The sequence below is a fragment of the Notamacropus eugenii genome, chromosome 2 (assembly GCF_028372415.1).
Source record: "Notamacropus eugenii isolate mMacEug1 chromosome 2, mMacEug1.pri_v2, whole genome shotgun sequence".
Lineage (NCBI taxonomy): Eukaryota > Metazoa > Chordata > Mammalia > Diprotodontia > Macropodidae > Notamacropus > Notamacropus eugenii.
This window is the reverse complement of record NC_092873.1, coordinates 314,027,881-314,042,336: the sequence shown is the minus strand read 5'-3', so window position 1 is coordinate 314,042,336 and position 14,456 is coordinate 314,027,881. Positions and strand designations below refer to the sequence as shown.

At 36.5% G+C, this 14,456-nt stretch overlaps 1 protein-coding gene across 20 annotated transcripts in view; it reads left to right on the top strand.

Moving 5' to 3' along the window:
- MYOCD (myocardin) overlaps positions 1-14,456 on the top strand; it is a 167,189-nt gene that overhangs the window by 15,673 nt on the left and 137,060 nt on the right. For 2 of the 20 annotated variants that reach the window (XM_072645037.1, XM_072645048.1), the window contains exons 2-4: positions 4,602-4,669; positions 10,953-11,053; positions 11,890-11,943. The exons of 9 other annotated variants lie outside the window; for them this stretch is intronic. The gene's annotated coding sequence lies outside the window, so the exon portion shown is untranslated. 9 more of the 20 variants (XM_072645040.1, XM_072645049.1, XM_072645042.1 and 6 more) reach the window with 7 other exon arrangements.

The window sequence follows — 14,456 nt, the reverse complement described above, 5'->3', positions numbered from 1 at the left end:
ACAAAATTTGTTTATCCCTTTTCAATTTTTGAAAGTTTATTTTCACTTTGTCATATAGCATGATAGCATCTCTTGCATTTGTGTATTATCTTGATGACTAGTAATTTCCCCCCCATCCTCTGAGTTTCATTTTGTGTATGTCTTTATTTTTAAATGTGTTTCTTGTAAGTCAGATTGTGGGGTTTTGTTTTCTTATCCAATCTTTCACTCTTTTTCATTTTTTGAATTAAAGTTAACAATTAAGATTATGAGATTTAGGTTTATATTTTCCTCAATTTGGCCCTAATATTGGAATTTCAAAGTTATGATTTCCACCCCCACCCCACTTCATGTTATAAACAAAGCACTATGTTCCTTTAATTATTTTACCTTAATATTTTAAGGTAATCCTGTTCCCACAAGTTCATTTCCCTTCAAGCCAGTGCCCTCCTCTCTTGTGTTTCCACTTTCCCTTTGGAATTTTGTTTATTAGGTCCCTTTTCCATTCTGTTTTTATCTAGTTACATAATTCTTTTCTCTTCCTCACTCCACCCCCCAGTTACTTAATTATATTCTTCCTTCTTCTTTCCTTCAACCAGTACTGTTTATTAATTTTTTAGTTCTTTTTTTATTTCTTTTCTGAAATGATTTCTCTCACTCTCTAAATTGTCCCTCTCCATTTCCTGCCAACTATAAATGCTTATTATCTGCTTTGTGACCTGTCTAATTATCTTCTCTCACTCTTTTTTTTTGTTTTCTTCTTGTAATCAAGACTTTCACCACTCTAGGTTGTTTTCTGCCAGAGCATTTTAGAACTTGCTCTGTGAATTCACCTTTTTCATCATGCCTCACTCTCAGAATAATGCCAATTATTGCATTGCATTGTCAGAGGGGACATTGTCCCATGATAGAGCCGCCCCCCACCATGTCCCTGATTATGCAGGTTGTCACTGGTCTACCCTGGTTACCTTTTTTTTAAACCTCATTTGCCTCAAAATATCTTCCCTGGGTCCATGCTCTTCCCTTATTCACATGCCAGTTGTCCTCAAGAGTTCCAACTCTCTACTTCCCAAGGTAAGATGAATATACTTTTCAAGCACCAAATACTTCAGGCCACACCTACTTCAAGGTCTCCATCTCTTTTCTCAGATCATCTTTCTTCATGCATAAGATTGTTCATCAGCAGAATCCCCTTTTACCACCACAGCAAAGTCTCCTTCCTTCCCCCATTCCCTTCATAATCCTTCTCTCTGTTCTTCAGTCTCTAGATTCTTTTCTTTCTGAAACCTCAGGAGTTAACTTCATTGCATGCTCTGGCACATCAAACATTTCTCTCTATTCCCTTGCATCCCTTCCTCCCTTTCATGTATCCTCTCATGTTGTAATGTAGTTCCAAAAAAAATTCATTCAGCCACAGAGAAAGAAATCACCAGGTGCTATTCACAATGTCCCATGCCCACCTTTTCACTTTTATATTCACCAAACTTCTGTATACATTTAGAAACATGTTTCTTACTAGTCTCTCTACTGTCAATATGCTATTTCTGCTGTCCTCGGTTGCTGCATTTATTCACTCCTCCTGCGTTTCTGTTGTTTGAGGTGTTTATGAAGCAAATAATCTTTTCAGTTTTGGTTTTCTTTCTGAAAATGTTTCAAACACCTCTTTATTATTGATTGTTTGTCTTTTTAAATTTAAACTCAGATTTGCAAGATAGGTTACCTTGGGCTTCGTTATGAGCTCCATTGCTCTTCAGAACAAATTATTCCATTCTTGTCTACATTTTCTGGTGGGTGCTGAATGGTCTTGCCTTATTCAAATTTCCTTTTCTTTGTATTTGGAGATTTTTCTCCTGGTAACTTGTAGAACTTGTTATTTTTTAATTCAATTGCTAAATTTAACCATGATGTGTCTTGGAGTTTGAAGCCTTAGGTTGTTTTTTCCAGGGGTAATCTGTGAATTCTTTCCATTGGTATTTCATTTTCTATGGTCACAAGTTCTGGGTAGTTCTCTTCTATTATTCTCAGCATTATGTTGTAAAGGTTTTTATTATTATCATGATTCTGTCATGTTTTCTGGAAGACCTTTAATTCTTAGATTGTCTCTACACATTCTGTCTTTGAGATCAGTAAGTTTTGCTTGAATAGTACTCATATTTTCTTTTGTTTTTGTTTTTTTGCTTCTCTTCTTCTAAATTTTCCTTCACTTCTATATATTTGTATTCCCAATATATTGCTCTTCCTCTCCCTCCTCCCCTTTGGTGAGATTTGTCATGGCAAATTCTAGTTTTTCTCATCTACCTATTCTTTTTGTTGTGTGAGCCATAAATTCTGTTCTAATCATTTTTATTTCATGTTCCTATTGATTTACCTGGTTACATTTCAAGGTCTCTGAATTTTCTTCTTCCTGAAATCTTTGGTTATTTCTGTCTATTTTCCTCCTGTTATTTTTATTTTTCTGATGCTAACTTTTCTAATGGTGTCTTTGGGGGCTGGATATTAAAGCATCTCCTCTTCCACCCTGAGAGATTCATGGTTCACCATCCTAGGGCTCTTCTCTAAGTAACCTAAGGTGATCAGAACTAGTTCTAGCTGCATGCTGTGCTCTTTCCCTCTGACTTAATGAAGTGCCACACGGTCTCCCCTCCAACTCTCCACATGGTGTCCTGTTAACTGCCTCTGTTCCTTAGTTCTCTGTAGTTCAGAGAACTTCCAGGCTGCTGGTAGGGGGGTTGTGGCCTTGGTGGTCTTTTGTTCTTGAAGGACAGTAGTCTATGTCGAGTCCTTAGATCTGTTAGTGTAGCCTTGAGAAGTAGGGTAGTGTTGCTGAGTGAGTTTGGGATCAGTGAGAGTTCGTGGTATTTTAAAAATTAACTTTCTTTTCAATTTTGAGTGTCCTACTCCATGAAAACAATTGAAGTTGTTTTATCTGTGGTGTATAATTTCTACTTTCAAGAGGTCTGAGAGGTTATTGGGATCAGAGAAAATGCCTAGTCTTCCATCTTGTTAATTAAATTTTCTCATAACACAGCTGTATAGTATAGTGTAGTGGACAGAGTACTGGACCTGCTGGAGTCCAGAAGACTAGACATGAAGACATTTATTAACTCGTAGTTACAAGGTTACACTTAACCACCCCAACCTTAGCCTACTCTGAAAAATGGGAAAAATAATTGTGCCTACTTCCAAAGTCTATTATGAGATAAAATAAAATAATATTTGAAGACTACTTTGTATATAAAGATAATAGTTAATAGCACTTACCTACAGTCTGTGGTTTACAAAATTGAAAAAACTCAGTTGCACAGCTAAGTGCTTGAGGCCAGATTTGAATTCTGTCCTGATTCCAGGACTAGTATCCTATTCACCATGCCCACTAGCTGCCTCTATAAACCTTAATACGCTATGTAAATGCTATTAGTATTGTTAGTTATTATTTTCTTTTAATATCCAGTCTCAAGCTCAGTCCCTCGGGCATACATAGAATTCATATGCTTTTTTAAAGTTAATACCTTTAATTTTCTGCCTAATTTTCTTCTACTTTTATATTTCTTGTGTTCCACCTCTATTCTTTTCTCTTAAAGCTTCTTCTTTAGAGAAATTGTCTATTATGTTTTCTAAGTTGTATACCTACCATTTGTGTTTTAAATTCTGTGTTAATGATCCTGGTTTGGGGTTTTGTTTTGTTTTGTTTTTTTTACCTAATTTCAATTTTTTTTAAAGATTTGTTTCTCTTTTGAGTCATTCTATAATTTGTTGCTTTCATCTCATAATCTGTGCTTCTTTGGAAGGATTTCCCTTTGATTCATTTTTCTTCAAAATATACTTGTTCATTGTGGTTTGGTTTAGCTGAAGCTTTTACTTATACTTCTTTATTTTTTTTATATATTTTATGCTGTTTTATCTGCTTGTGAACTAGGTTTTTACTCAGAATTTCTCCCTTGGCCTTTTGGTCTTTCAGCCTTACCCTCATATTCCCAGTCAATTTGTCTCTGGTTTCTCTCCTAAGTCTTTGGCTCCTTCCCTTTCCACAGCTCAGCTTCCTTGTGATGTAGGAAGCCGGTGTCTAATTCTGCTTGTGACAGAGAGTAAACTCCTGAGGGAGATGACTAACCCCAGCTGCACTTTCAGTATCCATTCCTTCAGGCCTTTGTCACCTCCTCTTTCCCCTGTTGCTTACCCTTTCCTTCCAGTGGCTGTGCAGAATCAGTGTTTTCTGCCTCTTGTTTATGAGTCAGGGGTGGTTTAGGCTAAACAATTGCCATAAGAGGACCATGCAGAGATCTCTACCCCAACCCCAGAAACAGACCTATAAGCATCTTGTCATGCTATTTGTGCCCACTTTGCCTGGTGAGTGGATTGAAAGGGTTTTGGTTTTTTTTGTGGGGGGGGGAATGCTTATTAAAAATTCAAAACATTTTAACTTGCCAATGTTATTTCATCTTTTTGTTCAGTTTTGTTTTTAACTTAAGTGGATTTTCTGTTTTCTTATGGTTCAGGTTTACTTAAAAATGATAACAATCAGCACTTGTGAAGCACCTTAAGATTTGCAAAGCACTTTACACGTGCTGTCTTTGATGATCACAACAATTCTATGAGTTAGGACTATTATCTCCATTTTACAGATGAGGACACTGAAGTTGAGAGAGGCTAAATGATTTACCCAGAGTCACACAGCTAATAAGTGTATAAGGTAAGTTTAAGTCTCAGGTATTCCGGACTCCAATTTTAGCTTTCTATCCACTGTGCCACCTAACTTACCCTATATAGTTGGTATATATTTTCTTTTTCTGAGGTTTTTGGTTTGTAGAAGTGTGAGGAAAATAACTTTTCTGTTATCTTGCAAATCACAATGCTTTTCTGCTTCTTAATTGAAGGGATTCATTTTCTCCTTTATAAAATGAGAGAAGATTGAACTAAAATTCCCTACCAGCTCTAAATCCTGTAATTTGAGTGAGCCAAAAAAAAAAATCATTAAACTGAGAGTCAGAATACCTGCATTCTAATTATAGATGTAACTCTTCATATTTTTACACACCCTCACACTTAGGGCTCCAAGAATAGACACCACGAGTTCAAGTTACTCTCTGGGTCTGTATCCACTCAAAACTACAGCTCATTAGCTTACTCAATGTGTTCGTGTTTTTATAGTCAGCCAGAGGAAAGAAAGTAGTTCAAAGCAAAGGCAGGTAATGAAATAACATGACAAGAAAAGTAGCAGTAGAACATTCTCCCATCTCAAAACCTAACCTTTCTTACAAATCCATACAATATAATATGGCTACATATAGAGATCACACATGAGGTATACACAAGGAAAACGTGTCTTTTGGGAGCATGTATGGAGGGGCAAAAATATACCTCCAATGACAGAGGACCACTGATTTTTTTGGAGTATTATTATCATGCTGCTTCCACTTGGACATTTCTACTGGCTGTGTTTTTTCACTCCCTAGTGTTATGGTGACTGCTGGTGATAAGTCTCAGCTGGGTATTATTTCGCTGGTTTCATAGTGAGTGCTAAGCTTCACCTTGGCCAGTCTTCGCAGCTTGTAACTGTGGGGCATGTTGTTTCTGTTGAGTATTGTATCTTATTACCAGTTTCTGGGTTTATCTCTTCATGTCCATCTGCCAGTTTTTCATGTCCAATCAATTTAACAAATTTTATAAAGTTTCTCAAATCCATCTCCTCTGCTTTTACAGATACCACTCTAGTTTGTAAAAAGCTGTTAAATGGTTTCCTTACTTTATATCTCACCCTCACTCCAATTTAACTTCTATAAGCTGCCAGTGATTCTTTTGGAGTGCAGGGGCACCTCCTAGTTTCCCTGGGATTGTTTCAGATTCAGATCAAAACCCACTTTCTGTAGAAGGCCTTCTCTGGTCTCTCTAACCCTCACTTCCCTTTGCAGTTATTTTCACGTACAGATAAATACATTTATGTATACATGCATGTATATATAAAATGTCTATATGTTACATAGTATATCCATATAGATATTGATGTTATATGCACACATATAACATCTCTATCTCTTATATGTACATAGTTATCTGCATGTCATTTCCCTCATTAGAATATCAGCTGCTTGAGAAAAAAAGATTATATTTTTCTCTTTCTTTCTATCCTCAGAGTTTAGCGTAGTGCCTGGCTCTCCTTTGTCTTTTAAAGTCTGTCATAATCAGACCCAACTTGCCTTTGTAGTCATATTATTGAGGGTGTCCCCAAAGTCTTAATTCAGTTTTAAGCTATTTAAGCTAAATTAAGATGTTAGAAGCATGCCATATAGTATATATTACTGCCTTCTCACGCTTTACTATCCAGTCTGGCTCTTCTGCCTTTCCCCTACTATACTCAATTAAGGGAGGTCGGGGATACAAAGGTATTGACTTTCTCCTCCAGGAGCTTTATGCAATTGCAACCTAAAAATAGTAGATCAAAGAGTAAATTACTTTTCAGTACATTTACTTTTACTTTTCCAGGTTGTGAGCAATCTGTCCATTTTGTGACACTGAAAAACAAGAGATTTAAACAAATTGGGAAAAGGTTCTAAGAGCAATCTAAATAGAGACAGCTGTTTTCTGCAATTTTGTTTGAAATTACGTTAACATTTTGGTCTGTACTCTTAAGGTTCTGTTTCTGATAGAAAATAAAACTTTCTGTAGCTAAATGGATCTCTTAATAGTTTCAGCAGTCATGCTGAAAACAAGGAAAGTAAAATGTCCCATAGGTCTATTTTCCCCAGTCTTAAGAAAGTGGTAATGTTCACTGAGGCATTACCAAAGTTGCCTTGAAGTATAATATTCCTTGCACCCTTAGTCACAGAGGGAGCCAGTAAGTGCTAGAATGTGCACTTCCAAGAATAAACACCTATCTGTTGTGATAGCATCTAGTGTAGGTTATAGAATTTTAGAGTTATAAGAGATGATAAGAACTATCTAGTCCAGCCTTTTAGATGAGGAGACTGATGCCTAGGAACATTAATTGACTTGCCCAATTAGCACAGCTTGTGTTCAAACTCAGATTTTTTAATCCAAATATCTTTATACTGTAACAAACAACTTTAACACTTTTCATTGTAGTCTTTACAGGAAGGTGGAACTTCAAGCCTAGTGATTTGAAATCATGTGGCTTCTAGGGTATAAGGTTTTGTTTTTGCTTATTCATTCTACAACTTCTTTCAATTTATAGGATTGTTCATTTCATTAGCCTTTAAGGCTATTATTATCACACATTTTCATCTCTTTATTTATAATTTTCCCAATGGTTTCATTCTTATTGTTCTTTAGTTGCTTCCATCATGTCTTTCATAACCCAATTTGGGATTTTCTTGACAAAGATATTTGAGTGGTTTGCCATTTCCTTCTCTAGCTCATTTTATACATGAGGAAATAGACAAACAGGGTTCAGTGACTTGCCGAGGATCTCACAGTAAGTGTCTCAAACTGGATTTGAACTCAGGCATTCCTGACTCTAGGCTGGTGCTCTATCTACTTCTAATTAACTTTTTTTATTTTTCAAATTTATTTGTTTTCAATTTTCAACAATCACCTCCATAACTTTTAAATTTTCTCCCTCTCCCTTCCCCTTCCCTCCCCAGGAAGGCATGCAATCTTATATGGGTTCTACACATACATTCCTATTAAACTCATTTTCACATTATTCATGTTGCATAGAAGAATTAAAATGAATAGGAGAAAGCATGAGTAAAACTAAGCAAAACCAAATATAACCAAAGAAAATAGTCTGCATCTTTCTGCGTTCTAACTCCACAGTTCTTTCTCTTGATGTGGATACCATTGTACATCATGAGTCCTTTGGAAATATTTTAGGTCTTTGCTTTGCTATGGAGGACTAATCAATAGCCCTTGCACACTGTGACTGTGTTACTGCGTATAATGTTCTCCTGGTTCTGCTCACTTCACTCAGCATCATCTATCCAGGTATTTCTGAAGTCTGCCTGTAATAAACATTTTTAAATAGTAATTTTTTCCCTATATTATTTTGATACTAATTATTCCTACCTTCTGTTTAGCTTCCCTATCCTAAATACCTTTAATGTACTCAAATTGTTCATTCTTCTTTTGTTTTTTAATCTTCTTTTCCCCTTCCCACCCAGGCAAGGTAAAATCTTTCATTCCCACCCAGCACTTTAGGTTAAGTCACATTCTTTTGTGGAGCAATGCATAATTTTTTGTGCTACTCGGTCAACTTGCTGAGACAGTTTGGATCCCTCAAGAGACTCCAGGTTCTAAATACTCAGTGCATCTTCATTCAAACTATATAGCCACAAGCTGCTACCCTAACTCTAACTCTAACTCTAACCCTAAATATGAGCCCTAACCCTAACCCTAAAAGTGTGCTTACTTTTAATAGTCAGCCAGTTAACACAATTAACACAATGAAAAATTATTTAAAGAAATGGCATAACATGAACTGTAATAACAAAACACATCCCCACATAATCTCCCACAAATACATGCATTAGAGGTACACACATAGAATATAGTATTAAAAAGGCATATATGTAGAGAACACAGATGATAAATGGCAACTCACACTTCCAGCAATGCAAGACCTAGATGTTCTTTCTCTTACATAGTATCATTGTGCTTCTGCCTCTCCACAGAGAGCAGAGCATCTCTGCCAGGCAGGTCAGTCAGCTATAATCTCTAGGTCTGCTCCTTCCCACAGTTTAGTTCCTGATTGACAAAATTAACTTTTTTTTTTTTTTGCTCTTCTTATTCTGTTTATTCATTGTTGGATTCCATCCTACTGGGCACTGCTGTTGGTGTGGAGGTAGAAAAGAAAGAAATCTCCACCCCCTCTTAGAAATGATCCTAAGAGCTGTATTAACTAACTGACTTATCAGATATGTCTGTCTGCAGGTTGTTTGCCTCTTTATGAGCTACCATTTCTGTAATTCAACAACTCGAATTCCGTGTGATTTTCATTATTCTCTCCCTTACCGCCTTTAATTTCATCAGAGGTACACTCATCAGCCTCCCTTATATGGTTTAAATTTTTGTTATGCACTTCACAAATATTAACAAACAGCGAGATTTCAATATGTAAGTAACATAAAAGAGAACTGGGTATGAAACTGTGAACTATCACATAGTTTGTTTTTAAGAACTACATTTAATGTAATAGTAGCAAAATAATCCCACTCTTCTATTTCCATTTGAAATTCTTTCTCTTATGTATATTTCAACAATACTCTTTTCTTTCCTTTTGTCTTTTTTGCCATCGACTCCCTCCCCAAAACTCCCTTGCACAAAAGAGAAGACATTCTTTATAATAGATAAATATATCAAGGAAAACAAATTTATGCCTTGTATTGCTTCTAGGACTGTATCCCAAAGAGATCATAAAAATGGGAAAATGTCCCACATGCACAAAAATATTTATAGCAGCTGTCTTTGTGGGGGTCAAGAATTGGAAATTAAGGGGATGCCCATCAATTGAGGAATAGCTGGACACATTGTGGTATATGAATGTAATGGAATACTATTGTGTTAGAAGAAATGATGAACAAGTGGGCTTCAGAGAGGCCTGGAAGGACCTATACGAACTGATGCTGAGTGAAATGAGCAGAACCAGGAGAACACTGTACACAGTAACAGCTACAGTGTCTGAGGACTGTCTCAGGTAGACCTAGCCTTTCACGGAAATGCAAGGATCTAAAACATTCCCAAAGGACTCTTGAGGCAAAATGCCATCCACATCCAGAGAAAGAACTATGAAATCCAAACACAGAATGAAGTGGAATGTTTTCTCTTGTGTTATGTTTTGTTTGAGTTTGTTTTTTCTCATGGTTTCTCCCATTCGTTTTAATTCTTCTATGCAACATGACTAATGTGAAAACGTAGTTAATAGGAATGTATGTGTAGAACTCATATAAGACTGCATGCTGTCTCAGGGAGGGATGGGGTAGCGAGGGGGAGAAAAGCTAAGACCTGTGGAAATGATTGTAGAAAACTGAAAACAAATAGATCAAAAAAAAGAAATAGTAAAAAAGCAAATCTATGCCTTGGCCACATCTGAAAATTTATGTCATGTTTTGCCTCTCTGGTCCATCCCTGCTCAGAAGTGAAAAGCATGCTTCATCTCAGTTTTATCAAGTCACGATTGGTCCCTGTATCGAGCAAAGCTACACAATTTTTCAAAGCTTTTTTTCTTCTCATCACTTTACAGTAGTTGTAGCACAAATTGTTCTCCCAATTCTGTTTACTTTATTCTGCATTAACATGTAAGTCTTCCTTAGTTTCTCTGAATGTGTTCTTTTTGTCTTTCTTAGGGCATACTTTACATAGTCTACTATAATAATATTCCAAGTACCCATTTTGTTTCTGCCATAAAAAGTGCATCCATGCCATTCACTAATAAGATAAATGTTCAAAGGATATGAACAGTCAAAAGAAGAATAGCAAAGTATTCACAACCACATGAAAAAAAAGCTCCAAATCACTAATAAGAAAAATGCAAATCAGAACAACCTCAAGGTTAAACATCATACTCTGCAATCTGGCAAAGATGGCAAAATATGGCAATACTTGATAGTAGAGACATTGTGGAATGAAAAGCACACTATTATGTTGTTAGTCAAGCTGTGACATGGTTGGTTGCTTAGTTGGTTGGGGTGATGTCCTTCATGCTTGAAGAGGATGACATCACTATGTCAGAGTCAAAATATAGTGTGTCTGACTGTAGCTGATCAGATCAATATGAGCTCCAAAGGCTCTGCCACAGATAGGGGTGGGTAAAAACAGTAAAGCTATATGGGCAATGTCTTTTGATTCATGAATAAATTGAATTTAAGCAAGGCAGAGTTGCACAGTCATTGGCCTGACTCTGTCTTACAGAGTCATCAAAGTCCAATGGCAAGATAAAAGTTAATGACTGGTGATGACTTGGGATGCAGTGAATGACATTGGTGCCTTTAACGTCTAATCAAGCTCTAAACTCTCCACAGTGCCTGCTTCAGCTGCCTTCATGGCTGTTGGAACAAATGAACCATTCTGCTGGAGAAGTCTGCACATGCTTGGGGTAGACATCCCATTAACTCACCAACAGGTTTGAGACTCCTCAGTTAACCTCAGCCTGGTTTAGCCTGTCTTCTGAGATGTTTTATCAGGATGTGGCTACAGCACATGCAGCTTGGAGCCACAAGTGAGTTCAGTGAAACAGGTAGACACTAAAGGTGGAAAGCATCCCTAAAAAGGGCTCAACAGCCCTTACACAAAAATACCAGTCTTCCCTGAACACTCTATCCTCCTGTGACATGGTACAACTATTTTAGAAAGCAATTTTGAATTATGCAGACTAAATGACTAAACTGTCTATAGCTTTTTATCTAGAGACTCCATCACTGTTTTTTTTATGTCAAAGAAGCTATGAATTAGAAAAATATCCCCATTAGTACTTTTGTGACAGCAAAGATTTTGGAGTTGGAGAATGGGTAAACAAATTGTGGTACATGAATGTAATGGAATGTTACTGTGCTGTAAGAAATGATGTACATAATACCGAAAAACATGAAAATATTTATATGAATTGATGCAGGAAGAAATAAGAAGAGCAAAGAAAACAATATACACAATAACTACAGTAACTTAAAATGAAAGAGCAGCTACATATAAAAAATCAAAAGTGAATGTAATGAAAAAAATATGCCTCAAATGAAGAGATATGAGAAGATAGCTTCAATCCCCTTTATGGAGGTGGAGGGGGACCAAAAGTGCTACAAATTGCATATATTTTCACTTTCTCAATTGCAAGGTGTTTGGCACAGTGTCTGGCATACTCTATTGTTTCAGATATTGATCAGTCATGTCTAACTCTTCATGACCCCATTTGAGGTTTTCTTGGCAACAATACTGGAATGGTTTATCATGTCCTTCATTTTACAGATGAGGAAACTGAATCAAACAGGGGTCAGTGACTTACCCAACATCACACACCTGGTAAGTGTCTAAGGCCAGATTTGAACTTAGGTACATGAACCTCCTCCTAGCAGCCCCTGCCTGACACATAGTAAATACTCTATAAATGTTAGCTTTATCATTATTATTATCATCATTATTGTTATCATTACTAGAGATCAGTGGTGATGATATATTTTTTTCTTTTTAAAAACATCTTTTGTTATATAACAAATATGCCCCTCTCTGAGAAGGGAAAGGGGAAAGATACTAGAGATAATGACAGTGATGTAAGAAACAGAAGACACCAATAAAAACTTATATTAAAAAAGTGTTGCTATAAATATTTTTCACATACAGGTCCATTCCTTTGCTGACTTCTTTGCAGTGTATATTTACTAGCAGTATCACTGGATCAAAAAATATGCATAGTTTAATGACATTTTTTATTCACTATATGCCTTTTTTGGCAATGTATGCTTTGCAAAATGAATGGACCAATTCACAATTCCACCAACGGTGCATTAGTATATCTGTTTTCCTACTGCCCCTCCAATAATTTGCATTTTCCTTTATATATATGCATGTATGTGTGTATTATATATTTATACTTTATACTCATTTTTTCTAAACACATAGGTATGAATATAACCTGGGTTGTTTTAGTTTACACTTCTATTGTTAGTGATTGAGAGTATTTAGTTTATACTTACGTTCAATCTGATCATATTCTTTGGCAATTTATATATTGCTCAGTGGGTCTTTTTTCTTATATATTTGCATCAATTTTTATGGATTTTGGTAGGAGGCTTTTATTAGAGAAATTTACATTAAAAATTTTCCCCTAACTAACTCATTCAAACCACCATGGTTTATATCCAAATTCATATGAATAGCCCCTCCTTCTGTCAGCTTGAATGTTATTCCTGCTTAAAGACCACCATGAGCCCTGGCTTCAAAGCTACTTCAGCACTATTTTAGGACTAACCTACCCTAAAAACTCTCTACCCAAATCCCACCAGCATCACACTTTCTTGGCAATGAAACTAAAGACCCCTCTGTAGGCCCTGTCATCAGCCTTACTACAGCATGCTTTTTTTTTTTCATAAGTAGGCATTTATCGTTTAAGTTCAAAAACAGACTATGAAGGGGGTGGGTGGGGGCACATTCAGAACAGAGTTCAAGGTGGAACCCTTGGGAAAAGGGAAGAAGGAAGGAGACAGGGAGAGGAGAACTTCTCATTTATGTCTGTTCTACATGGAGTTGATCCTGATTTTTGAACCTTGGTCCGGGGCATACAATGAAACACACAGTTAAATGAGGTTCCAGGGAATACAGGTTTAGGAAATCATCAAGGGGTGGCCAAGTTACACATCCAACCAAAGGTGGAGGCTGAAATTCTCCTTGGATCAGCAGCACTTCTTCCTTTTAGGAATTGAAGCATAGTGATACATTCCATCCCACTTATTTCAGCTCTTATGAAACATTCTTGTAGTTAAAGTCTTTGTGCTAGAGAATTCTTTCATCACCTTTCCAACTTTTTGTACGTTGCTCCTAGTTTCTTTGAATATGCATCCACCTAGTAAGCTTCTGGCTCAAGAGCTGCTACTTACTCCTCAACTAAAGTCTTCTCATCCAGATAAGACTGATGTTGTCTATTTCTGGTTTAAGTCCTTTAGATTTCTTCTTATGTTAGCTGCAATATCTTTCATTTTAGATACTTCATGCTGGCCAATTTGTTTATATTTTCCAGAAGTTTATAATTTTCACTGGTAGCTGTCAGCCTGCCTGCCAGTTATGTGGCCATTTTGGGGGTTTTTTTTTGTGTTTTTATTTACTTTTATTAATTTTATTTATTTTCAGTGTTCTACAATCACTACCACACAACTTAGAATTTTTTCCCCTCCCTCCCCCAGCTCCTCTTTCCCTCCCCGAGACAGCATACAATTTTATGTAGGTTCTACACAAACATTCTTATTAAACACATTTTCACTATAGTCATGCTGTGCAGAAGAATTAAAATTAATGGGAGAAATCATATAACAAACCAAAATGTAACACACACACACACACACACACACACATAGATCTGTTACATACTATGATTGAATTCCATAGTTCTTTCTCTGAACGTGGAAGGCATTTTACTTTAAAAGATCATTGGGAATTTTTTTTAAGTCCTTGCATTGCAATGATGTTCCAAGTCTACCAGAAGAAACTCTCGCACACTATGGTCATTGCTGTGCGCAAAGTTCTCCTGGTTCTGCTCCTTTCACTCAGCATCAGATCATATAAGTCTTTCCAGGCCTCTCTGAAGTCTTCCTGTTCATCCTTTCTTATAGCACAATAGTACTCCATTACATTCATATACCATAATTTATTCAGCCATTCCCCAATTGATGGGCATCCCCTTGATTTCCACTTTTTGACCACCACAAAGAGTGTTGCTATAAATATTTTTGTATATGTGGGACCCTTTCCCATTTTTATGATCTCTTGGGGGATGCAGTCCTAGAAGCACTATTACTGGGTCAAAGAGTATGCATATTTTTGTA